General features: G+C 36.2%; 1 protein-coding gene and 1 long non-coding RNA gene across 4 annotated transcripts in view; both read left to right on the forward strand.

The window, feature by feature from the left end:
* The window catches only part of necab2 (N-terminal EF-hand calcium binding protein 2), a 205,973-nt gene that overhangs the window by 38,273 nt on the left and 141,237 nt on the right, over positions 1-26,463 (forward strand).
* On the forward strand, positions 382-6,447 carry LOC147839725 (uncharacterized). The gene is made up of 3 exons (XR_015514948.1): positions 382-3,016; positions 3,211-5,402; positions 5,524-6,447. It is a non-coding gene; the product is annotated as an uncharacterized LOC147839725 (long non-coding RNA).

A 26,463-nucleotide genomic window follows, 5' to 3' on the forward strand; every position in this document is an offset into this window, starting at 1 on the left:
AGTGTATTGTTTTGTTTTGTAGTTGGTAATGCCATTACTGTAGTAATTCTGATTGTATTTGTGCCTTATTAATTCATAAATACAGTATACATACCTCTGATTGGACAGAAATGTTCTGACTGTTAGAAAAAAAAACAATCAATCACATATTAGTCAATTCAACTGTACAACACGGCACAACTATTTACTTTCTTTAACTCGGATATTCCTAAACTTTTTTTGCCAGCTGATTCCCTTTGTTATAAAATATTTATTTGAAGTACTCCTGATGTTTTGAGTAATATTTTAATCATTTAAAAAACACATTTAAATCTGCACTCCTCTCTAATGGTGCTTAATGATTACTTTGTGAAATAAATAAATGAAATAGTATTTTCCAAGCATTTTAGTTTAGTTGTTTTTCATTAAAAAACTGTAATCATTCAGACTGTTTGTTTGTTCGAAGTAAATTACACTTTTGCTCAGATTTTTGCCTTGATTTACAGTCTGGAGGGTTTGATGCTATTTGCCAAAAGTCAGAGCCAGTTCACAGATTTTTGGAAGTCAGAGTTGACAGATTTCACAGGAAATGGTGTACTTTAAGATGGGCACAGACTGTGAGCTTTTAGCTTTACACTATAATGTCATCCAGTTGGAGGATATCAAACTTGTTTGATGTTTTGAGCTGATTTTAGAACACATTTTGTTTCTCGTGTCTCCTAGCAACAAGGTGTGTTTCCATACAATTTTAACCACTTGAAGGTCTGGCAGTGTGTGATCTTTGGGTGCGTCTCAATCAGCTCCTTTGTTCAGTAGTCAGGGCATTGATCTGGGTATCAGCCATTTAAGGGCTGTCTCAATCCCAAAATTCTTCACTTCACTGAAAAATTCTCTCCCTGTAACATCCCACAGTGCACCCTAAAAAATCAGGGAACATCAATGCTCACTATGTTCCCTTAATGGAAGCAACTTCCCATATATATAATGACAAGAGCGAAACATTTTTTTAAAGACACTGTTATTTATTTACATTGAACCGTAAACTAACTTTGTTAGACAATTACAGAACAATCTAGCAAACATACGTATTTAATTGATTAATGGTTAAATTGTTGCCTATAATCATATTATTTATCTATAATTTACTTTAAAACATTCTAAAATGAATATAAATGAAATATCAGTTGTGCTGTTAATTATAAATTCCCTTTTTGTTGTTGTACAACAAAGACAATATCATGTCACTTTACAGTAAGTGTCCCAATGTGTAGTGAACTAAACTCAACACTGTCTTTACCAATACCAAGGATTCAGGACCGCTGTGTCCTGATAGTTCAACTAACTGACACTCACCCTTTGTCATTTTGTGTATAAACCATTTGTAATGTTGGCAGCCTAATATCTTAAATCTATTTGGATTGGAACCAAGACAGTTAAAAAGATGGGTCTTTGTCCACTTCCAAACAAACTGTGGTGTGGTTTGACTAAAATCTAAAACACTGTGGACTGAAGACATTGAAATTGACCTCAAATAGAACTGAATTTGCAAGAGGCAGCCATAAATAGGATAGGATGCTCAAATATACCCTGTTTTTCCTCGTCACTGTCATGATGTTGCCTATTAGAATTCAATAGAGGTGTCAGAAATGCTGACTCTTTGTAGCAGATATTTGCTACTGTGTGGCGGAGGAATTCCTGCCACTGTTTTGACAAGTTACACACTACAAGCACTACACATTCTGATAAAAATACCATCATATCTACTCGCATAAAAAAATGTGTTTAGCTCTTTTTTTTAAGTCTGTGGTATAACCCAGCACACAATGTCGTTTTGGATGTTTTTGTTGTTGTTGTTTTGTATTTTTGCTTCATGCTTTGGAATTACATTATGAATTAGGTGTTTTGGAACAGACAAAATGAATGAAGAGAACTGAACTACAAACATGAACACATTCTTTAAACTGGATACACACTAGAACATTTTCTTTTAAATTTGATAAGATTTTCAAAATGGTAGAGACCACAAATGTGAGGACACAAAATCCTTCACGCAAAAATATTTGTTAGTTAACAGTTTCCTTATTTTGTGATTCATGTTTTTCCCCATTTACTTATGCTAATAAATTGCATTTGGCAGCATGGTGGCTTAGTGGTTAGCACTGTGGCCTCACAGCAAGAAGGCCACTGGTTGGAGTCCCTGCAGGGCCAGTTGGCATTTCTGTATGGAGTTTGCATGTTCTTCCCGTGTTGGTGTGGGTTTCCTCCAGGTGCTCCGGATTCCCCCACAGTCCAAAGACATGCGCTGTAGGTAAATTGAATCAACTAAATTGGCCTGATTGTATGAGTGTTTTTACTGGGTGTATCCCAGTATTGGGTTGCGGCTGGAAGGCCATCCACTGCGCAAAACATATGCCGGAAAAGTAGGCGGTTCATTCCGCTGTGGCGATCTCTGTAAGGCGAGGCTGAAGTAAAATGAATGAATGAATTGCATTATGGGGCAATTTTGATGTTAATCTGTCTAGTTTAACAATGTGACTTTTATTGCCATTTTAGATCAAAACTAAATTTTGTGTAAAAAATAATACTGTATATAGAGAAATAAGTCCAGAAAATATTTTTTTTACCGTAAAACACCAACCCAGACAATTATTAAATTGTTTCAAACTATTAAAATGTCTAAAAAAGTAACTTTTTGTAACTTTTCAGCATCAAAAATTGTATGAGGAAAGTTTAAGTTCCCATAATGCAATTCAAAAGTCTAAATTAAAAAAGAAGAGTACAGAAAACTGTTAAGTTACATACTTTTTTTACAGTGTGCCACGCTGTGACTGAGAGCACAGTGATGCCAACAGGTATTCAGCCAGAGCCCCGAATGTAAACAGAGGAAATCTTGTTAACTCTCTCAAAACTAAAGTTGAGAATAAAGAGGGCAGACCAATAAACAAATAAACATTTGTGCTTTTGTCAAAAATCGACATGTTGATCCTTTGATCGACAAGCTTATTCTGAATGGATATTCTGATATTCTGATTGTTTGGTTTCACATGATAATCTCTGGCTTGTATGCACATTTGTCCTCAGACCCCAAAAGGATGTCTGATTGTAAATATTCAACATGTTGAAAATGTGCAGTTCAAGAGCGATCGCCTTTGACTTTCCTTCAAGCAGATCAAGCTACTCCTACGCTACTCCTACTGTAACACACCTCACACCACAGGGAATACTCATAAGACCTTTAGAACCGACAAAGATAATCGGACATTAGTACCTGCTTTACTTCATAAAGGGAGAAATCTGCTCATAATCAGCCTGGTTTTCTTTTGGTGTGTGTCCAGCCTTAATCTCAACCTAGAACACTTCTAGGTTATACACCATTTCTGCAGAACGTTGAAAAAGAGAGACTATTTGTTGCCAAGGAGGTCTGAATATTTGTGTGTACATACACAGTAACCAATTATCACGCTTGGATTTGACTGGAACAGTTGTGGGTTTGAATGTGTAAATGCAATCTTCTGTCCTGTACTCTCCCCCTCTCTGCTCTAGATTTGTGGGATCTCACTGGCAGTAAATGAGTGTTTATGTGTGCGCTCACTGAAAATAAACATGCTGACAGCAGCCTCCCGCACAGCATGCGAACATCTAGGCTTCCCTGCTCTAGATCTTATGAATCATTAAAATGGTGCAAAAATGGCATGATGGGTAAATAATGGGTTTCTTAGTCATGAATATTCCCGGTATTAGAATATACTGTATGGCGGTATACATGCTGAGAATGTGGCCTGTTTTTTTTACTGCAGTTGAATGTTTAGTTGGTGTAGACCTGCATAGTCTCATTAATGGAGAAGATTTTGGACACTGCATCTCTGTATCCTCCAGGGGCCACAGAGAACAGCAACACATGTTGTCTCCTCTTTGGATCAATAGATGCACGTTGCTTGGTTCTCTTTGATATTTCATCATTCTTCGCTTGTGTAGATGAGTAGCTTTGTCTTTATGTAAACCAAGCAGAACATTTGAGCCACTTGTAGTGCCATGATTAAACTAGTTTTATGCAATTGCTCCAGATGATTTAGCATTAAATGACCTTTAAGTTTTATGTTGCATGAAAAACCTCCTACATAGGGTTAGACTTGGCAAGATCTTAATTTTCTTTTATGTTGTTTTTGCACTTATGTCAGTTCTTTTGTTCTGGACCGAAAATAATGTGTTTGGTCCTGGTTTGCTCAGTTTTCACTTTTAAGACAGCGTCTAAAGATACAAAAGCTAGGCTAAATGGGATTGTTGTATGTGTGTGTGTGTGTGTGTGTGTGTGTGTGTGTGTGTTTAAAAATCAAAAAATGTTGAGACCATACATAGAAGTATATTATATAGTATATAAAAAAGTTAGTGTTGTTTTTCTTAGATTTCACTATTCCCTCACTATGCTGGCCTCTGTTCATCATGGCCTCCTAACCATCACCATATCATAATTGGCTTCATCACTCTGTCTCCTCTCTGCCAATCAGCTGGTGTGAGTTGCGGGTTGCTGTCGTGTCATCCAGGTGGATGCTGCACACTGGTGGTAGATAAGGAGATTTTCCCCAATGTGTAAAGTGCTTTGAGTGTCTAGAAAAAGTGCTATAGAAATGTAAGGACTTATTTAATTAAAAAATAAATTAAATTAAAACCTCTGAAAAAGAGAAAAAAAATCACCTAGGTTACAAATAAATAAGTAAGAGTAAAAAAGACTGTCAATTCAAGTCAAAATATCAATTCAAGGAGTTAATATTCCCTCTCTTCACCAGTTTACTGTATTAGGGCTCATACCAACAGAACAAGTATATATCAATAAATCAATAGCAGAAATATCTTTTTCACATACACATTTTAAGATCTGCTGCAAAGAGACACGTTTCCAGCATTTGTATTGAATTGCAATATGCAACATCATGACTATGAATATAAAAAAACTGTGCTTAAACATCCTGTCCTTTTTATGGCTGCATCTATGGAAACACCATGTGCTGCTTGCTTCATTTAGATATCATTGATTTACTTGGAAGTGTACTGAGACCCATCTACTTTAAACGTCTCATGTGTGTTTGTCTGGTTTGGAGTTCAGATTTCAGCGTTCATACACTATAAATCTTATAGATTTACTATAAATTGATTTTAAAGTGACAAATCCACCTTACTTAAAAAAAATGAGTAAACTCATGGTAACTTGGAACTGTTAAGTTGACTTAATATTTATAAATATGCACATAGATCCTTTACTTGATATTTTCAAGTCAACAGGTTTACTCACTTTTTATATAAAGTTAACTAACTGCATTAAAAGCTTTTTAAAGTGCACAGCAAATTGTAAAGTCTGTTTTTATCTAATCAATACTGCCAAGGGTGAAAATCCCCTTAAATATAAAGTGAATTTGTAAAATGAGTCTGTAACCCCCCCCCCCCCACACACACACACCCTTGGACTTTTTCTTTTTTTTTTTGTTTAACAGAGCAAGGAGATTTTCACAGTATGTCTGATAAAAACAATATTCATCTGGGAAAAGTCAGCTAGAATAAAAGCAGATTTAATAAACAAAAAAACCTTTTAAGGTCAATATTATTAGCCACTTTAGGTGTTTTTTTTTTGATAGTCTACAGAACAAACCATCATTATACAATAACCTGCCTAAATACCCTATCCTGCCTAGTTAACCTAGTTTAGTCTTTAAATGTCACTTTAAACTGTATAGAAGTGTCTTGAAAAATATCTAATAAATATAATTTACTGTCATCATGGATAAAAGAAATCAGTTAGAAATGAGATATTAAAACTATTATGTTTAGAAATAAAAAAACAGGGGAGCTAATAATTCAGGGGGGCTAATAATTCAGACTTCAACTGTATATATTAAGTATAATTATTGGAAATTACTCATTTGGTTGAAAAAGTCTCCTTTAAATAGTTTTGACAATTGGGTAACAGAATAATCATTGAAAGCTAAATTCCTGTAAAACAGATTCAGGATATTTGTTCCTAGGAATTCAGTACTTTATGAAAAGGCATATCAAATGAACATCTATGAATGGGTATTTGTCTATATTTTGATGAATTACAATAATATTAAACTTTTAGTCAGAAGTGAAAATGTCTGAAATGTCAAATTAAATAATAGAAATATTACAAAATATCTGAACAAATAAATATTAATTAACAAGAACACCAAAACCGAACCAAAAACGTGGGGCACCATTTCATGTAGTCTCACATCTAATACAGTATATTACATTACAACTATCTTTTAAGTTATGTATAATTTCAAACAAATTAAAAAATAAAATACATAGATGTTTTAGAATAGAGCACCAATGTGTCCATATTTAACATTACTCAAAAAGGTCAACATGCTGTAAAACAGTAGATTCTGTACGAATTGTTATTTATTAACAAAAAATTTAATCAGTTGTGATTATGACAATTGACAATTAAAGATTGTGTTGCCATTTATCAAAGACAAATCACGAGTGCCAAAGCAGTTCAATTATGTCACTGAATGTAAAACATTAATGTAAAACAGACTTTTTAACTTTAGTGGCTGTTCCTGGCTTTTAAACCTCTTGACACGGAGAAAAGCATGCAGTCATGCTGCTGGCCAGTGGAGCATGAATATATCGTGCTGGAGCTGTGCTTTGGCCTACAGCAGACAGGGACATATATTATTTAGCCACTTTTGCAGTGGCATTTTTGGCATGCTGCTAAAAGAAGAAATGCACACCTGTATGCTGATTCAGACATTTTAGGCCACAGCTACTTCAAAACACAGTGGCTGTATCAAATACTGTGAATGTTATGACTTTTCATCTACATCTGAGGCCAAAACAATCAAAAAGCACAATCTCTGTTAACCTCAACATTCAAATACAGGACACACATAAAAAGACATTTGTTAAACAGCGGTAAATGAGAATATCTGTTTCACACCCTGAACTTGATTAAACCCAATTATTGCTGTTGGTGCTCCAGTGAATTTTGACTCATAATGTCTGAAACAATTATTGTCACTCACAGTAGAGTATGGAGATCATGTCTTTAGCTCTATATCTTTTTTCTGTTTAGGTGTGCTTATGGTGTTATAGATTAAATATATAAATGTATGTATTTATACACTTCATATCACTTTTAAAATGTTCTGGGTACAGATACGATTATGAACTGAAACAGTAAAAAAAAAAAAAAGTAATACGGTAAAATAAATGTAAATATTCTATTTTAAATCATTTTACTTATTGATAATTAATTGTTGTTTAAGAAACATTTATTCAATGTTGCAAACAGTTGTGCTGCTTATTATTGTTATTTTTCTCCAAATGGTTTGAGAAAAAAATACATTTTATTATGAGTTTAGCATCTTTGCTAAATATGAACACAATATACACTTACCGGCCACTTTATTAGATACACCTGTCCATCTGCTCATTAACTCAAATTTCTAATCAGCTAATTACATGGCAGCAACTCAATGCATTTAGTGGACTTGGTGAAGATATGCTGCAGTTCAAACTGAGCATCAGAATGGGGTAAAAAGGGGATTTAAGGGACTTTGATCATGGCATGGTTGTTGGTGCCAGACAGGCTGGTCTGAGTATTTCAGAAACTGCTGATCTACTGAGATTTTCACACACAACCATCTCTAGGGTTTACAGAGAATAGTCCAAAAAAGAGAAATTATACAGTGAGCGACAGTTCTATGGGTGCAAATGTCTTGTTGATTCCAGAGGTCAGAGAAGAATGGCCAGACTGGTTCCAGCTGATAGAAAGGCAACAATAACTCGAATAACCACTCGTTACAATCGAGGTATGCAGAAGAGCATCATTGAATGAGCAACACGTCGAACCTTGAGGTGGATGGGCTACAGCAGCAAAAGACCACACCGGGTGCCACTTCTGTCAGCTAAAAACAGGAAACTGAGACTACAATTTGCACAGGCTCACCAAAATTTGACAATAGAAGATTGGAAAAATATTGCCTGGTCTGATGAGTCTCGATTTCTGCTGAGACATTCGGATGGTAGGGTCAGAATTTGCCGTCAACAACACGAAAGCATGGATCCATCCTGCCCTGTATCAACAGTTCAGACTGGTGGTGGTGTTGTAATGGTGTGGGGGATGTTTTCTTGGCACACTTTAGGCCCATTAGTACCAATTGAGCATTGTGTCAATGCCACAGCCTACCATAGTACTGTTGCTGACCAGGTATATTCCTTTATTACCACAATGTACCTATGTTCTGATGGCTGCTTCCAGCAGGATAGCGCACCATGTCATAAAGCGTGAATCATCTCAGACTGGTTCCTTGAACATGACAATGAGTTTACTGTACTCAGATGGCCTTCACAGTCACCAGAACTCAATCCAATCGAGCAGCTTTTGGTTGTGGTGGAACAGGACATTCACATCATGGATTTGCAGCCAACAAATCTGCAGCAACTGCATGATGCAATCATGTCAATATGGACCAAAATCTCTGAGTAATATTTCCAGTACTTTGTTTAATCTATGCCAAGGATTAAGGCAGTTCTGAAAGCAAAATGGCAGTCCAACCTGGTACTAGTGAGAATTACCTAATAAAGTAGCTAGTGAGTGTATATGTGTGTAAATATAGAAAAATATCCAGGCTTAACTGGAAGTCTTAGTTCTTTAAGTTTTGCTCAAGAAAAAAAAATGCATTTTTGAAAATTTTTGAGGTCTTACAGCTTTGCCTTCATCTGTATAAAATATGTTTTTGATAGTCTGAAACAATATAAACTTTAGCTTAACTTCATCTTAGCGTTATTTCATCTATTTAGTTGTACATTTAGTGTTACATTGTACTTTCTGTTTTTCCACTGCCAATATTGATGACACTTGCACTTGTGCTGAATTGATTTATTTTTGAGTGTTAAAATTGTGAGTTTCCAATTCTACCACCTGCCCAATAGCAAATGCAAATAATAAATCATATTTATAGCAATAAATAAAAGTTACTTTTTTTTTTTTACATAATCAGGTCAACAACTGCGCTCATCTTATAAACTGGATCTAGGCCTTATGACCCAGTCGATAACGATAAGTAGCAAAATACCATGTGCCAAAGTCTATATAGCATAATTATGGCAGAGTAAAAGCCAGGCAGGTGTAAGCATGGCCAGTGCTTTCGCAGTGGGCACCGTCCCAACACAGCTCGTTTATGAATGCATTACAGAACACTAGGAGAACGCTGGCTCACACATCTTCCTCAGAATGAACCCTGCTTTGATGGAAGCTGGCCTGAGATCTGAAACCCCTACTATTCCCTCTCTACTAATTAAAGCCTTACTGGGGCTTCTGGACAGTTCTTCGCTTTAAAAAAATGGCCCTGTGAACTCCAAAACACAGTCTTATGCCAGCTAACTGCTGCCTTAAAAATGTATCTGGAAGATAAATGAATATTCTGAGCCCAAATGCTTCTCTGTGTCAGTCCTCGCAGTGGTCAGAAACGGCTCCTGAGAGGCAGCAGATAAAGAAAGTTTAATTACAGCACAAATGAACACACAAAGTCTCACACACATTGTGGTTTATGAAGGTAGTGCTTTGTCATTTCGATTTCAGATGCATTTTCAGGACCTGTTTTTTGCAATGCTTCAACTGCTGCACATACGGCTGCTGGCACATTCAACGTTTTTCTGATAAGTTCTTCCTTTTTCGCACCGCTGAAGATTTGCCGTAATGCAATGACATATTTTTAGAGAGGCTTTAAAGTCATCAGAATAGATTCAGGGAAGAACTTTCTTCGCAAAGATTATGCAGCTGCAAAGTGCAACATAAAGTGAAGTCAGCAGGGAATCTGTTTTAAGTATTTGAAAATGCGTTCGGTTCCCGCAGGTCTCTTCAAATCACACTGTTCAATCCCAGGAGACTCTGCCTAATTAAAAATACTCAGGGCCTCCAGCTAAGAGATTTGGGCTTGTGCCTGTTCCTCCATTGTTTTACCCTCCACCTCCACCCCATGCTCACTGATCTTTTTGACTCACTCCTGTGCTTGCTGCTTATGTCAAATTTAGGTTTGACTAATTAATTTTGGAAAATTTTTCATCAAGTTTACGATTAATTTCCACTTTTGTGTAAATAAAATGATTAAACGAAATATTGAATGATTGCTAGTCAAATAGATGTAGCTTAACATTTGAGCATGATGAGCCATACTGAATTTAGTCTCTCAATTTATCTAACAAACTCACATTCTCTGTAACTTTTAACTTTCAACTAAACAAACAATATGAATATGATTTTTAGTGATTGTGTGACATGAGATCCATTGTGTTTACATAAAAATCAGCTACAATTTTTATCTCAAGGTATTTACTCAAACCGTTCTTTATTACTTTCTTGAAAACTGCAACCCCTTTGGAAGAATAAGCCCAAATAGACTGCAACACCACAGCCCAGATGACTCTAGCCTTCACCTTAAATCAGTGTGAAATAGCACCAGCATACATTAAAGGGCACCTATGGTGAAAAATCTACTTTTCAAGCTGTTTGAACAGACATATGTGTAGATATAGTGTATAGACCGTCATATTGGGGTGAAATAAACACACCCAGTCCTTTTTTTTCAATTTAACAACATAAAAACGGTGGACCAATTGGAGCGGTTTTCAGACCGACCACAAATTGACGTAGGAGTGCTGTCCCCCTGCCCACCGAATTAATTGACACCTGCGTAACATGTCCCGGTAGTCACGAGTATAATCATGTCAACAAGACCAGACGTGCGCAAAGCAACCGGGAATAAAAGGTCTGTTCAGTTCGCTAGGATTATCAATCATCATCAAATGTGATCAAGAGTAAGTTCCACATGTTTAAAATGTTTAAAAACAGTGCACGTGTGTAATGAATTACAGCGATTTTCTTCAGAATTACTTCATCAACACAGCCGCGTGTCAGAACAATTATAAAGGAAGACACTTCAATCCCAGTTTGTGGACGTTAAATCAGGTTTATTTTGTACGTTAACATAATAGATATCCATACAGCAGTGGAGATTAAGCTGTATCCTGTCACATATGCGTGCAAAAAGAGTGGGAAGCTAAACGCTCTGTCTGTCAGTGTGTGTGTGTGTGTGTGTGTGTGTGTGTGTGTGTGTGTGTGTGTGTGTGTGTGAAGTTTGTACATTGACATTGTGTGTGTGACTCATCGATGAATCTCCACAACAAATAATCATTGGTAAAGTTCTTACTGTAGTATTTCTCACAAACGCTATGTGAGATCTTCTTCCTAAGTCTGACTGTCTGTTGTCTGACGCAGGCAAGGGAGGAGATTAAGGCATGCAGAAAGGCACATAGAAACGGTGGGCCGGGCGGACTATTAGTACGATTAAACAGCCCCCTGGTGGAAAAATGTTAAGAATAAAATCTTGTAAAAGGTATAATGAAAAATCTGGTGGATGTTTTGAGCTGGAACTTTAAATACACATTATGGAGACGCAAAACACTTATATTAAATCTGAAAAAAGTGGTAACCTAGGTGCCCTTTAAACTCTTTGTACAACCAGCTTTCAACCATCCTTTGAGTGCATATGAGAGTGTCTTTGAGTCTAAGAGCTTGTTCTGTTAGATTAAATAAAACATGGACAAGAATGGTGGTCAACATGAGCCTGAAAGTAAAATATATACATTAAAGTTCATTTTCATCCACTTTTCCTGGGCCGGGTCGTGGGGCAGCAGTATTAGGAGAGAAGCCTAGACTTCCCTCTCCCCAGACATTTCCACCAGCTACTCCGGGGGCATCCTAAGGCATTCCCAGGCCAGCCAAGAGACATAGCCTCCTCCCGGTGGGACATAGCTCCCTAAGTAGGCATCCAGGAGGCATCCAAAACAGATGCCCGAGCCACCTCAGCTGATTTCTCTCGATGGAGAGGAGCATTGGCTGTACTCCGAGCTCCCCCTGGCTACAGAGCTTCTCACCCTATCTATAAGTGTGTGCCTTGTCAGCCTGTGAGATCTTGTCCTTTTGGTTATGACCCAAAGCTCATGACCATAGGTGAGAGTAGGAACGTAGATTGACCAGTAAATCGAGAGCTTTGCCTTTCAGCTTAGCTCCTTCTTGACCACAACGGACCGATACATCGACTGCATTACTGCTGCCACTGCACTCATCTTCCTGTCAATCTCACGTTCCATCCTTTCCTCACTCGTGAACAAAACCCCAAGATCCTCTAACTCCTCCACCTGGGGTAAAAACTTTCGTCCAACCTGGAGATGGCAAACCACCATTTTCTGGTGGAACACCATGGCCTTATATATAGGTAATTTGGCTGGACCAGTCTTGGCATTTCTGCGTGGAGTTTGCATGTTCTCACTGTGTTCACTTGGGTTTCCTTCAGTTGCTCCGGTTTCCCCCACTGTCCAAAGACATGCGCTATAGATGAATTGGATAAACTAACTTGGCCATAATAGTGTGTGTGTGTCTGTGTGTGTGTGTGTGTGTGTGTGTGTGTGAATGCGAACGTGTATGAGTGTTTCCCAGTACTGGGTTGCAGCTGGAAGGGCATCCGCTGTGTAAAAATTATGTAGGAATAGTTAGCGGTTCATTCCGCTGTGGCGACCCCTGATAAATAAGGGATTAAGCTGAAAGAAAATGAATTAATAGTACTAAATGTGATGATAGTAGGGGCACTATTGCATACAGTGTATTACTTCTTGCAGATATTAATGCTAAAAGGAGAAAAAAAGCCACAGTAGGCCTGTTTACATATGAATAACTGACCTGCTCATGCTCACTATTATTTAAAAAAAAATATTTAAAACAATTTAAGTCTGGCTGCAGCAGGTCAATTCAGTCGCCAGGCCACTGGGAGTCTTCCCGGTGCTCCTGATAGCCAGTCCCCCCTGCAGGCACTGCTAATCAAATTTCTGAACTGATCGCCAGCAGAAGTTTTAGCAGTTTGCTAGTCTGGAGCCTTCAGGCGTGTGTTAGCACAATGCCCATCTGACAGCTAAAGCCTAGCCAAAATTGAGTCATGCAAGACAATGATCCCAGATTCCCAAGCACAGCAGCAAATCTACCACAAAACAGCTTTTTTTTTTTAAAGTCCAGTCAATGTCTAGATCCCATCCTGAATGAAATGCTTAGAGACAGAGAGACTGAGAAGCTCATACAGAAAATAATTACTTTAAGTAATTACTGCTTAAAGTGGATTTACAGACATCTGAAACATACCCTACCCTACCCTACAACATGGTGTCCTAAGTTTGTCACCCATGACTTTTCTATCTTGCCTTTATTGAATAAACAATGATATGTGAGATGTCATAAGATGTTTGTCTTTGGTTTTATCTTTCACATTTTAAAGGGGTTGGTCCACCACAATAAATAGTGGCACTACGACATTTATCATAGTTTTTGATCAACATTTAATCGACGTTGTAGTTTTATATCGATATTTATTTAACGACATTGGCACTATGATTGTAAACTTTAGTTGATGTGTAATGTAGTGTGAACATAAACAACATCTCTGAATGTAATATGCTCAAAGTTCATAGCAAAGGGAGACATTGATTTTTAGAGAGTTATCTTAGCAAAGTATACAGTGAATGAAGTTTGGGTACTACAAAAAAATGCATTCAGGCCTGTAAAATCACACATGCTTTAGGTTATGCACATTTACCATATGAAGGGGCGTGGCCAGAGGCGCTGTAAAGTTATAGCAGAGAAAGCTAAAATGCCGTACAAACACTGCTGTTTACACAGAGCTTCTTCTGTTTCTGTATTTGGGCTTCCTACGGACACTACACAAAGAGAGAAGGGCTTACAGTTTAATTTCAGATATGTTCCAGAGAATTGTAAAAAAGATATAGCTAGCATTTGACAAAGGACAGTTTCCAGAATCTCTCCCAGTTCAGTGCTGGATTAGGCTAAACTCCTTAAAGAAGGAGCAGCTCCAACCATAATAGACAAAGCTGTGGATTGTGAGCTACAACCTGAAGTATTTTTATTTGTTTAAATTGATCTATTACATGCATAATGTTTAGTGTTAATGATATCTTGTAGCAAGGACATAAACAAGGAAGTAAACAATGGGAAATGCTGTTTGGCACCATTAACAATTTAGCTTCAAATTTATATTTATTCGTCAAACCCCTGTAAACACCCACAATCTTCAGCAGCACTGCAGTGTCTCTCTTTGCCCCACTTTCCCTGCGTTCTACATCTCAAATACCAAATTTGCAAAACACATGGGAAAATTTTATATTACTTATGCATGCTTATTCCGAATATATGTGCAAGACACTTGTCAGGTCTATTTTAGAAAGCAGGCGTGAGGTTCAGCTGAGTCTTCTGTGTCATTTTCTGTCTGATTAAGGCTCAAACTGATAGGGCTAACAGCTACTCTGACTGACAGTATTTACACAGTGCAAAAGCATGTGCTTGTAGGGGTGTGACGTGGTGACCTGGAGAAATCCACGAATCAAAGTACATTAGTTTAGCTGACCAATCAGAGCCTCTTGAGGGTGAGCCTTTTGGAGGAACTAAGAAATATGACAGTCGTTTTCAAGTTAGCTGAGTAGCCGTATATAATCAAAGTAAGATTTTTGAAAAAATAGCATGATTTTCTACTGTACAAATGAAGCATGAGCAAACATTGCTTTGCACCCCTTAAACACAACCAAGCCTTAAAAATAGACTCTTGACCACCCTTTTAAGATCTGTCATGCACCATATATATTTTTGAAACCATGAAACTCATCAGGATTTCCTAACTTTTTTCACATGAATGTAAATAAGTGGCATTGACTTCCTACCAGCTACAAGTCTTTCGTTTAAAGTTGATAAGTTCATACTGTGTTTTTTATAAGTCATTGATCAGCTGAATGCCCAGCTACAGCACTTCTGTCTGTGTGCACTCCGAGTGTTTCCCCACATTTCTCCATCTACCCATCCACATACTGCCACATTAAAGGAAACACTCTTTCTTTAATGTGCGAGAAGGCGCCGCAGTCACAGTCTGCAGTGCAGATAAGGAGGAAGCATGCCAGAATTGTTTTAGGGAATCCTACTGCTTTCAGACGGTGTCCCAAGGCATTATTGGGGAAGGTCGATTAGATCCAAGGCAGTGGAGATTGGTTGATTTTTGATGTTAGCAGAGACCCGGGGGAGTTCACCTGGCTGACCTGCCGGCCCACGCTTTGTGCTAAACCTGGCTGCTTGACAGAGAAATAGTTGATGTGGCCTGTCAGTTGTTTCTCTTGCAGGTGTCTTACGCTTTTGTTTTGCTGAGCATTAAGGGAATATATGCTTTTTATTTACTAAAAGGCAGACAATAAAGCAAGCATCAAACATCGCAGCCAGTCTTAAATGACAGGTTTTCTAATGAGGTTTTATTTCATCTCTTTTTAAAGGCAAATCTTTGATTCACTTTCCTTTGGGTAAGTGATTGAACTGTAAAGAAAGACTTGCTGCTTATGAATATTTTAGTTGAATAAAATTAACTTTTCTTACATCGGTCAAACTGACTAAAGATATAGGGCCATGTCATACACCCGGCGCAATAAGGTGCAGGACTTGTATGGTGTGATTTGATGGTATTTTTAGACCAGTGCAACAGTAATTTTCACGTTTTGCACCACAATGTTTAATCAGCAAATCTATTTGCACCGCTTTGTGGACTCATGGGTGTGCTGGTCTATAAAGGATGCTTGTTAGGGCTTTAACTTTTATTTTTATTTTTATTTGTTTGCTGGAAATTACTCTTTGTACTTAACAATTGAAATTAAATATGTGGGCTAATGGATGTCCTCAATGGGGTACGTATAACATCATTTCCTTATGCATAAAAGTAAAGGAACAAAGTAAAGAGTAAAAGTAAAGTAAAGAGAAAGTAAAGAGGCTGAATGGAGGAGGCTTGTTCTTTATCCTCGCACTGCAGATGCTCTGTTTAACTGTTTTCTCACTAGTGAAGCCTTCAGTTTTTCCACTTACTTTTGTCCGCCATGTAAATAGCTAATGCGCTAACGCAACTGACTATTAAAGGGAATGGGAGAAAATACTCTGATTGGTTTAATGCAGTTTATGCTCAAAACACACCCATAACTCATTGGGCTCTATTTTGACGGTCCATGCGCAGAACAGAAAGCGCAGGGCGCAAACAGATTCAGGGCGTGTCAGAATCCATATTTGCTAAACAAAAATCCGGAAAATCCGCTTTGCACCCTGGCGCATGGTCTAAAAGGATTTGGTTGAAACCTGCTTATCCTATTAAAATAAGTTACTGTTTTCATATAATTTTTACAGTGTAGATTGAACTGCTTCAGAAAGCTTTAGCAGATTAAAGTGCACAACAATATTGTGAAAAAAATATAAATTACATATAGACTGTAAACGTCTAAAATGACTGATGAGTGGCGCTAAAAGGTTAATGCTTTATCATGTTTTGCAATAATATACCACCTACACTAAACCTAAACCTAACAAACACTGTGAAGGAAAAACATGCAGTAAAAGGCTGTTTGAGCTCTGTTGTAACACAGAGAGTATTGCAGAGCAAGTTTGCTATTTTGGAAATCATCAGCTAATCGTTTAGAGATACTGTAGAAACAGACAAGCCCAAAATTATTCAAACCCCTGGCAAATTCTGACTGCCACTTTTTGTTCAAGGGTAAGTGAAAGCTAAGAAATATTTTCTTCTACAATGATGCCTCTTGTACATAATCTTATTATCTTTTAGGAGAAGCCTGTGTCATTTCCGGTCAAAAATAGCTTGCTTGTGAATAAAAGTAACTTCAACTTTAAGTGTGAATATTTTTAGGCTTGACTGTATGCGATGGAGATATTAAAATGTATGAGTTTACATCAATACAAATCAATATGGCAAAAGTATTTTGGTAATAATGTTGAGTAAAAGGAAAAAAGTGGAATTTTTATAAGTTTAGTTGAAGGCAAAATTATTATCCGATGAAATTGTAACTATTTATCAAATATTTCCCAAGAGATGTTTAACAGATAAAGGATATTTTAACAGTATTTTCTATTATAACTTAATAATACCAGAAAGTCTAATTTGTTTAGTTTAGCTGAATTAAAAGCTGTTTTTCGTTAAAAAAATGTATATATAATTTTTTGTCAACATTATAGCACATGCAGTTAGGAGGTTTTTTTATACTTCAATTGGCAGACCATTGTTGTCCAATCACTTCCTAATTAACCTAAATTGCCTAGCTAATCTAATTAGCCTAGTTAAGCTTTTAAATTCCCTTTTAAGCTGTTATAGCATCTAGGGCTGCACAATTTTTTATTTATTTTATTTTTTTTGGATCAAGATCACAATTTTTTCAAGATTCTGAAGGTGTAACATAAAGGTTAATATAAATAGGCTATTAATATTGCTATTTCTCAAACAAATGGTAAAACAACAATAATAATATTTGACCTATATGTGTAGGTCTACTTTTGGTTAAAATGCTAAATTCTGTATATAATTTGAATGGTGTAGACTTGAATAGACTTTAAATTTGCCCTGGTTGTTAATGCACAGTAAAGTGATGACATCAGAACACAACTATTCATAATTCTGAAGTAGAATTATTACATTTGACATATGCTTGCAATCTGTCATTGGTAATGATATTAGAACATTTTTTCACTGGTAAAATGAGAGATTTGTCATTATCAGATACCCTCTTGCCATTTAATTAAATTTATATAGGATAGAGTAGCCTATACTGACACTGTTACACATTTATTTTCATGCACAACACTTTGTCTTCACTATGAAAGAAAAACAAATCAAATGCTTGTCTTCATCATAACTCTAAAATGTGATATGGTCATTTTAAATGATGTTAGCCTTTTCATTTTCACTTTCGCTGCCGAGTACGCTCATGTCATGGCTGCTTTCACTTTGAGGAAAAAAACATATGTGAATCATACTTCCCGCGCGGCTCCCAATTGATTGCTCTTTGCACCAAACTGAACCTTTATTTACAACTTTGTTACCTGTTATTCACAGCCTTTACATGTTCTGTTCACTAAGTAGACATAAACCGTGGGGACATGCAACAAACAGTGTGTCAACTCACGTGCGATTTCGCAGTATACATTAAGACTGAAATGTACATTTTTGGGTGAATTATTTTTTATAAATACAGTATGTGACATTTTTAACACCATTTGGAGGTACTTATTTAAAGCAAAGTTAAGACTTGTTAACAGAAATGATCCTATTTTGGCCATGTCATGCATAACAATTCACTCGAAGGCAGTCATACTGGGAATGGTCAATGGAATTAGGTGGAAAGGCCGCCTAAGAACTTGTTGGCTCGATACTGTCAAATCTGATACCAACATGAGCATGTGTGAACTCAAAAAAGCGGTGATTAATAAAACTGTGTGGAGGATAATGATCCATAGAATGACCAAAAATCAACCTCAATTGAATGGATAATGGAAGACTTGAGTGACTGCCTTTACGCTTTTCTAGAACTTAAAAATATAATTGTAGAGATACTGGATTAAGATCACGAGGGTGGTCAAATCGAGATTGTGATCTTTTTTTGATTAATCATACAGCCCTAATAGCATCTTGCAAAATAATTATTAAATTATTATTTACTGTCATCATGGCAAAGACAAAAGAAATTCATCATTAGAAATGAACTTTTAAAATCACTGTTTAAAAATATGTTGAAGAAAATCTCTTAGTTAAACACCACTTGGGGAACACAGGAGGGCTTTTAATTTTGCCTTCAGATGTATAATTATAATATGCCCCATGATCATAATGAAAAGGAATGAATATTGGTATTAAACCTCCAGTGTTCATTTCACTGAAAAACACAGTGGATTATTTGTATAGATACTATATTGTTTGTTAGAGTATTATGTATAACAGGTAGAGACCCAACCTCCACATTCATAAGTCTTAAATTATTCATAAATCTTCACATGTAAAAGGTTTTACATTTCAGATTATGTTTAGATAATTGTACCTTTCAGTATCCACATAATTACATGTGTGCTAGAATCAGAGAGAAGCCTTTTTAAGAGCTTTTTCAATTGAGAGTGCAAGCTTACCATCAGCTTCAACTCCACTTCAGCCTGTCACTAAAATGAACAAGACTATAGTACACACGAAATGCACTCGCAATCTTATTAGTGGACACAATATGCGCTGTAGCATTTTCTTTTACGTCGGTACAGTCGTTGTCTTGGCCTGAAGAATTGAATTGTGCTGCAGCGCTGTGTTAACTGTCACTGTTAGCAGTTGTTTCACAGGGGAGATGCCAGTTGTAACACTGTGCTGGAGCCTGCCAGGAGAACATGGCCAGAATGCTGACAGTATTATCAGTTTGTATACACAGCAGCAGGAGTGAGATGGAGATCCGCTGGGATTGGGAATGGAGAGGGTGCTCTATAAGATCGGTGGGTTATCGTATGCAATGGGAAACTAAAACAAGCAGGGTGTGTTAGTTCTCACCAAAATGAATACGATATCATTAATTACTCACCCTCATATGCATTGAAAATTAGATTTCTGCTAAATTGTTGCAAAGAATTTATATGGGCTAAATGTAAACAAATAAAATAAATTTAGCAATGTTTAACTTAATTTGTTTGTTTAAATTCGGCCCATATAAATTAATACAACCATTTACCTTTAAAAATTGTAAATCCAATGAATAATCTTCGAATAACTTTCTTCAATGTGGTTTCAAACACCTGAGACCTTTGTTCTTCTTCGACATCTAATGTATATATCTATGGTTAAGGTGTAATAGATGGATCAAAAGTGTAATTATAGTAAATGTAAGCAGGGCCTAACTTTAACACCCACCAACCCGCCAAATGCGGGTAGATTTCAGCTTTGGCGGGTTAGACAGCCACTCCCACTAGCCACTTTGGCTGGTTGAAAATAATTTTTAAATTGTAGTTTTCTTAAAGTAGGGTTCGACAATAAGGATGGCCCAGTATGCGTGCAAATGTGATCTTAGAATCGAGAACCAGCAAGACTGACAAAAATAACTGTTCGCGAGATCAAAAGAAAGCAGGTGAATACCTTATGAGAGGATGATTACTCGTGCACGCGCACACAGGTGATGTGATGCGTGCAATTTTTTTTTTCTTTCGCGAAAGTTAGAGGAAATGCAACTGGTGCGATTGGTTGTCTTTAAAATAGAATAGTCAAAAAGCAATGCTCGTGTACCCACAGTCCTGTTGCTTTTAGGAGCTTAAGATTTAAAAAAAAATAAAATAGCAAAAATAATAATTATATGTATATATATATATATATATATATATATATATATATATATATATATATATATATATATATGTATATATATATATATATATATATATATATATATATATATATATATATATATATATATATATATATATATATATATATATATTATGAGCAGCATCAGTCACTGCTTTCGTTTTAATTATTCTTTGAACAGAAAATTAACATTAACCGTGTGCAGGTGATCATCCTTTCATTAGCACACACAGTCTGTTTTTATCTGCTTTCTTTTGCTCACAGTTATTTTTGTTAATTTTGTTTAATTATCATCCTTTACAAAAACATTGCTTTAATATGAGATTAACTCCCCATTTACTGTGCATATTTTAGATAATAGATCTTTTTAAATGTCAATTTAAAAAAGAAAAAAGAAAAGTTTTGTTCAATAAAAAGTACATGTATGCAGCTATATTTTGCTTGCATTTAAAATGTTTGGCTAATTAATAATTATTTCTTTTTGGTGTGGTCAGAGATAAATTTGGTAAATCCTTAATTCTGAGCCCTAAAAAGTCATGTGAAATAAAAAAAAAACAAAATTGCAATGCGACACAACTCATTTGCTCATGCACAGTGAGCAATCTCATACACAACACACAATAAGTGAAATGAATGAAATGAGGAGGCATGTGGACATACCACAGCATCTAAATCAAGGGAGTTTAGTTTTAGCATGTCAAAGTCACATTTATTCAAATAAAATATATTTTCCAAACAACAAAAGTGTGGCTAGTGAAAATGGCATGTAGCTAGTAATGTTGGAAATCTATTTGCCACAGTGGCTGGTGTTTAAAAAAAGTTGTCAAGCCCTGATTGTCACTTTAAAGTAATTACAGATGTAATTACATGCAGATATCGAGTAAAATATAAATACAATATAAAAGCATTTATGTACTCAATAAGTGCATTGTACCAAATTATTAATTTGAATTTAACCACTTAGTTAAAGGTGCTTGATATAAAGTAAGACCCATTAAATGGTTTAAAGCAGCCTTATGTGAAGTGCTAAAAGGTTTTTCAGAGGCTTAGTAAAGCTGTTATTCAGAATTTGTCTTCACTGACATTGTTTTTCTATCGAATATGTACCTGTACAGTTATTGCAGTTTAATAATTATTCATTTGTTTTCATTGTAATTTAATTCTACTTTCACTTGATTACTTGTTCATTTATTTTCAGATGCAATTCTGAATGTTTGCTTTCACTAATTTCACTTTAATTGAAGTTTTCAAGACATTCTAATTCTGTATATTTTGCAACCCTGTATACGTACATAGCAATGTCATTCATTCATTATTAGTCTCTGATTTATAAGAGGTCGCCACAGCGGAATGAACTGCCAAATATTCCAGCAAAGGTTTTACGCAGCGAATGCCCTTCCAGCCATGGAAACACCCTTACACAAAAAAATTTAATAGATATTATAAAACATCCTTGTGGTTTAGCTTGCATCGATAAAACAACACAGTGTTTAAAAACACGAATTCCTGAAAACAGAAGTAATATACAATTAAATAATCAGTGAAATCCTTTTTCTGTTCATTTAAATGTATTGAAACATAACCTATTGACATTACGATATATAGGAATTGAACAAGTGAAGGTTGATATAAATATAAATATAATAAGGGATATAAATAGACTTCCATTGCAGAGGGAAGATTTTTACCTTTATACATTGAAAACTTTTCTCTGCGGAGTTTTAATTTGGACTTTGATTTGAAGTTATTTTTGCAATTGAATGTTGTGTCTTATTTTTATTTACATATGAATTCTGTTGTGGTTTTTCTTAATTTTGGTATTATTTTTTCTTGTTTACCGGCTTGTTGGTTGATTGGTGTGATTATTGTTTGCAGGTTTGAGGTGTAGAGCTTGACTATTTCTTAAGTTCTCCTGTTTTCTTGTTTAACCTGATAAAGACCATGTAGGTTAAAACTTTGTTGCAATAAATCCTTTTTAAGAGCTAAAGTGGCAGTGTGCCGATTTTCTTTTTTACTTTTTTTTCACTGTTTGTTTCAAACAAGCACCTGCCTTCGAAAATCTCTGGTTGCATAAAATCACCAATACACTCTTACACAGCATACACACATACACAACGGCCAATTTTGTGTACCCAATTCACCTATAGCGCATGTCTTTGAACTGTGGTAGAAACTGGAACACCCAACGGAAACCCACGCCAGCACGGGGAGAACATGCAAACTCCACACAGAAATGCCAACTGGCCCAGCCAGTACTCGAACCAGCGACCTTCTTGCTCTGAGGTGACAGTTCTAACCACTGATCCACCGTGCCACCTAAATAGCATTGTATTAACTTAATAGCACATTCAAATTTCTTTTTGCTTCTTTTCTCCATTCTGCAACTTCTATTAATCATTTATGGACAGCAGCACACATTCTCCGTTCAGCAGCTTAATATAGTCATAATGGGGGCTATTTGTTCATGTCAGTGGCAGTATTGGTGTATAGAAAGAAAACTGGAACATAAAATATGATAATAGTCTCACAATGATTACATTTTGGAGTCCTTTCACTTTCAGACTCATTCAGACTTAATTACTTGCTTTTTTGTTGATTATAATGTGCCTGCTCAACAGCCCCGAAGTAGGAATATGCAGCCGTAATTCTTTAGTCGTTCTTCCACTGTGTCCTTTCACTTTGTTTCATTGTTTATTCAGCCCTGTCAAAACACAAATGCTCAACAACATCTGTTTTGGAGATGTTATACTAACATTCCCCACTAGACTTAACTAACTTAGAAGGTCGCTGGTTCGAGCCTCAGTTGGCTTGTGTGAAGTTTGCATGTACTCTACATGTTCGCCTAGGTTTCCTCTGGGTGCTCCAGTTTCCCTCAAAAGCCCAAAGACATGCGCTATAGGTGAATTGGGTAAGCTACAGTAAATTGTCTGTAGTGTATGTGTGTGAATGAGAGTGTATGGGTGTTTCCTAGTAATGGGTTGCAGCTCCAAGCTTTGGAGACAAAACGTAAACTCTGCTTTTAAATAATACGTCAGCTACAGCTTTCGGCTACAGCTTTTGGCTGCGTTCAAAATGGCATAAATGATTTCAAAGCACACTACGAAGGTCAATATGAAGATTGCTAAAACTGAACTGTAAAAATACTTTGAAAGCAAATTACGTGTAAGAGTGATGGACTTAAATGCTTTTTATAATAATTCCAAGCTTATATGTGGCAATGTTCAAAATTAATAGGGCATAGGGGGATAACTGGGAATAGAATACAACCAGGAACTATGCTTCTAACTATAGTTCTAGAGGTGCAGTTGCAAGTTTGATTAAAAGTTTGCTATGCAGTTTGCTAATGTTCGTTGCAACGATGGATTTGGGAAAATTTTATTTTGGTGTTTTAGAAAGGAGCTGTCACAATTTTGCAGCTAAATATTAATAAATTATTATATTATTTATAATATAATTTAGTTGTATTAATTATAATGTAATTAGCTGATTTACTTTTTAGTTTTTATTTTTGTTCATTTTATCACAATTTTAATATTGTTCTTATTTGTCTTTAGCTAAAATGTAAATTATTTTGGTCCCAGTGTTTGGTTTTTTGTAAGAGATAGTCCCAAAAAAAGGTCATGATTTACTCATCCTCTACTTGTTCCAAACCTTTCTGACTCTCTCTCATCTTTTGAACACAAAGGAAGATATTTTGAAGAATGTTGGAAAAAACCACTTCCATTTTTGTTCCTTTGTTAATAGATACTTTGTCCAATATTCTTCAGAATGTCTTCTTTTGTGTTCGACAGAAGAAAGAAATTCATAAATATTTAGATCAAACTGTGCGTGGGCAAATGATAAGGAAATTGAAATCTTTAAGAGAACTACCCCTTTAAATACATTTCGTTTAGGTTTTTCAGTTTGTACAAATTTTGTCCACCATCTTCTAGTATTAAGCACTGACTTTTTCAACATAGGCTCATTCTGAAAACATAGCCCTATATACATTTCTGGAGATTGTGAATTATGTAACCAGAAATAGGTATGGCTGCATTTAGTTTTTAAAATGCACGCTACGGTGTAGTATGACACGGTTCCTGACCGCTGCTGAACTCTGTATGGTCGGCTTTCCCGCTGTTACCAGTTTGTCCAGTTATCTCGTCATGTACGTCAGCAGACTTGAAACACAGAGAGAAGATGACCATGATGACGGCGTTCAAGTCTGGTGAGGAACGATTTCAGAAAGGATGTAAGACAAAAACAAAATAATAAACAAGCCAATAACAGTGTGAGAATTTGGTAAAATCTGAAAATAAGGTAAAAAAACAGACAAGGGCTTTTCTTTTTCTGGGTTGCTTTTTAAAACTTTTACTTGGGTTTAGGGAAGGGGTGGGCGGGTCAATCGGTGCTTTTAAAAACACTATTGGTTGGGTTTAGGAAAGGAGGAGTGCGGTTCAGTCGATTGGTCAGTCAGTCAGTCAACAGAGAAAAGAGCAGGCACAAATGGCACTCGCGAGAGAAATTTGAAATATCATAAAAAAACCTTTCACAGCGGTCTCTGGTAGATTCGCGAAAACAAAAACTGGAAAAAAAACATAGGTCCTATGTTACGTATTTGGTGTTCTCCAGAAATGTATATAGAGGTACATTATCAGAATGAGTTGATCTTTTCTCAGTCCTGTCGTGCACAAAAGATACAATCCAACATACATAATTTATTGCTGCTTTATTTCAATTAACAAAAATAATTGAAGTAGATTTTGTTGTATGTAACAATAACACTATTGTTCTGCGGTTGTTCTTGTGTCATCTCCGTTCTCACACTCCTACTTGTTCTCTTTCCCTCGCTTTGTTTGTAAGGTTTTGGTTGTCAGGTTTTCTTCAATGCTTGGTGTCAGGATCATGTACAATGCGCTTGTGCTTTTGTTCAAGATGCAATGAGGTGTAGCGCTGCTCTCTCCTGAGGGATGCAGTTTTGAGGATCTTTTTTCCCCTTTCATTAATAACAGCTCACCCACTCTCTCCTAGATACGTGCTGATACATGTTCTGTACGTGTTAGCAACATAATCTATGTTATTCAGCTGGCGACTGCTGGAAACAGACATTTACAGTACATTTAGTGTGCTTGTGTGAAGTGTGTCTCAAAAAAAATTCCCCACAGCAGTACCACATAACCTTTGTACCAATCGGAGATAATTTCTTTTTTCCTCACAACTTGAACCTTGAGATGCCATTTGCAGAATAACAGAAAGTGCTATCTGGTCTGCAGGACTCCCCCGAGTAATGTGTAAAATGTGGGACTGAATCATCGACCTGACCTTTCCGTTAAAACCTCTCTCCACATGGACAGCACCTCTGACTTTCATAATAATGAACCAAACACACAATTCAGACGCTGAGCTCACACAGCTATTAGAATCAAGGGTGAGCTCTTTGTGCTTCTGTTTATGGAGAACTGTTAAGACTTCAAAATGAGGGGTGAAGAAAATCACCTTTGTTAATCAGCACTAACTCAATCTTGTTTTCAAGCACTTGTTGATGACCTGCTGGTGTGATTATGATTGCACGCACAGCTTTTGAACAAGTATCTGATTTAGATGAGGATCCAAACATATAGTCGTTTTTAGACACCTGTTACGTGTCATAATTTGAAAAGGAAACATTAACCCTCTGGTGTTTCTTATTTGGAAATCACACTTTTGTGGTCTTTGCGGTCAAAAAGGGACAAATGCCTGCAAAGTACCCTCCAAATGTACCTCTTCTCTTAGTAAAATCATTGTGTGTGCATGTGAGAGAGAGAGAGAGTGAGTGTATGTGTGTTTTACAGATGCACCGATATGGATTTTTTGGCCGAAATCAATAATCGACAACTCTTAAGATTTAGAGGCCGATAAATGATATTCTAAATATTTTTTAAAAGTTATATTTTTATAAAGTAAACAACTGTGTGTGCGTGTGTGGTAGCCATCACATAATAATAATAATACATTTTATTTGTATAGCACTTTTCCAACATACATGCAACTCAAAGTGCCTCACAAACAACAACAAAAAAAGCATTAAAACAGACCACATAAACTTGTCACATATACTCAGATAAAAGCATTCATGTACACAAAATATAAGCATATATCCACATATATCACACACACAATAGTCCTTATATATGCAAGCACACACCATATATACCAGAAGCACACACCATAACATACACCATACATACATAAACCT

Source organism: Danio rerio, chromosome 18 (genome assembly GCF_052040795.2).
Source record: "Danio rerio strain M-AB ecotype USA chromosome 18, GRCz13ab, whole genome shotgun sequence".
In the NCBI taxonomy this organism is placed as follows: Eukaryota; Metazoa; Chordata; class Actinopteri; order Cypriniformes; family Danionidae; genus Danio; species Danio rerio.